This window comes from Canis lupus, chromosome X (genome assembly GCF_003254725.2).
Source record: "Canis lupus dingo isolate Sandy chromosome X, ASM325472v2, whole genome shotgun sequence".
Classification (NCBI taxonomy): Eukaryota; Metazoa; Chordata; class Mammalia; order Carnivora; family Canidae; genus Canis; species Canis lupus.
In genome coordinates this window covers 122784826-122786859 of record NC_064281.1, presented here as the reverse complement: position 1 = coordinate 122786859, position 2034 = coordinate 122784826, and positions in this window count along the sequence as shown.

Genomic DNA, 2034 nt, shown 5'->3' with positions numbered 1-2034 from the left:
ACCGGATGCGGCATTTTCCACCTGAATCCAGCAGGTGTGCTGCTCATGCGTAGTCCTACGTTCTGGGTGGCCTTCCTAAGGGTACCCAGTGCCTTACAGATGGCAGGGCACCTTCACACTCCCTCCTCACGGAACTATTTACGCACACACCCACACACAACACTCAAAGTAGTAAACAAATTGCCCCAAGTCTGCAACTCCCCTCCTAGGCTTATATACACCCAAGGGACGTGAACACTCACATCCATGGACTTGAGTGGGAATATTGGTAGCGTTGGTCACAATAGAAAGCGAAAGCCACTCAAATGTCCCCGGACTGGTGAACGGATAAAATGCGGATATGAAGTGAAATACACTGTGAAATACACTGAAGGAAGGGATTATGTGGCCAGGAGGAATGGAGGCCTGGCACATGTTACATGAACCAGCCTCAAATGCATTACATGAAGCAAAAGAAGCCAAACCCCAAAAGGCCACACATCCCGTACGACTCCACTCCAGTGTCCAAAACAGGCAGATCCACAGACAGAAAACACACGAGTGGTTGCCAGGGGCTGGGGGCTGGGAGTGACTACTTAAGGGTTCAGGGTTTTCTGGAGTGATGCAAATGTCCTGAACCTGACCAGGGGATGATAATTGCACAACTCGGTGATTATACTAAAAGCCACCAGATTATAGTTTGAAAACGTGAATTATATGGACTGTGACATGGGTAGTTAAATGAGGTCAACATTTTTTGCTTATTTTTATCTTCTAATTTTTGAAAGATTTGACAGAGCCAGCACAAGCAGGGGGAGCAGCAGGCAAAGGGAGAGGGAGAAGCAGGCTCCTTCCTAAGCAGGGATCCTGATGCGGGGGCTGATCCCCAAACCCTGAGATCATGACCTGAGCTGAAGGCAGATGCTTAAGTGACTAAGCCACCCAGGCACCCCTCTATTTTCTAAATTTTCTACAATGACCCTATATCAACTTATTTTTTTTTACCAATAATCCAGTTTGGTATTTTTAATATTTTTGTATATTGACTTTTTTAATCTTCTAATTGTTTTACACAAAAATTAATGTTTTTGAAATCTTGAGATCTTAGGAAACAAGCACAGCAGTCATGCTCATTTTATAGACTGGGAAACCAGTTCAGTGATTTAAATGCGCAGGAGCAGAGTAGGCCCCCAAGAGGACTCCCAAGTGCCAGGGTAGTTCCTGGGTCTCTACCATATATATCCTAGAACAAAGACCCCTGATGACCACTGAATGAGGGAAATAAAAATTAGTAGGACCGTAACAGACACTTCCAATTATAGATTTAGTTTTCAACCTTGGTCCCATCTTTAACTTTTTAAAAAAAGATTTTATTTATTCATGAGAGAAAGAGAGAGAGAGAGACAGACAGACAGACACACAGGCAGAGGGCCACACCTCCTAATACCCTTTCTGTGGTCTTTTGTTGCAGAGAGCATACTCTCTTTCTGGCTTAGAAACTTTGTCCTTAATTTGAATTTTTATCAAGGAGAAACCAAATCCCACATATGAAGCACAAAAGAGTAAAGCAGCTGGTTTTTTTTTAAACATTTTATTAATATTAACTAGTATCCTTAGCAAACAAATATAATTGAGCTAACAGTTTGGTGTGATCACTGGGCAAATAAGTCATTTCTGAAACCTCACAAAAGAGCACACTGTGGAGACTAGAACTAGTTGTGTCCTCTCTTCACAGAACAGTCACTGCAAGCAGCACAGGACATCCTGAGAGCTTTCACTGCTGCTGCACAGCCTCTGCACTGTTAAGGGGAAATGAAGGCAAACACCAGGGGTTCCAGAGCAACTGCAATCACACTGTCCCCAAGAAGCTGCAGGTAGGATGGCAGCACACAAACTCTCAAACTGGGACAGCAGTGTGTGGCAGGGTGCAACAGTGCCACAAAGCCTTAGTGATGCAGTCTACAGTTCAATTTACCTTTTTTTACTTCTAGGAAAACACACATTTAAGAAACGTACCCTACATTGATCTCCAGCCCAGTTACTTATTATCTTATC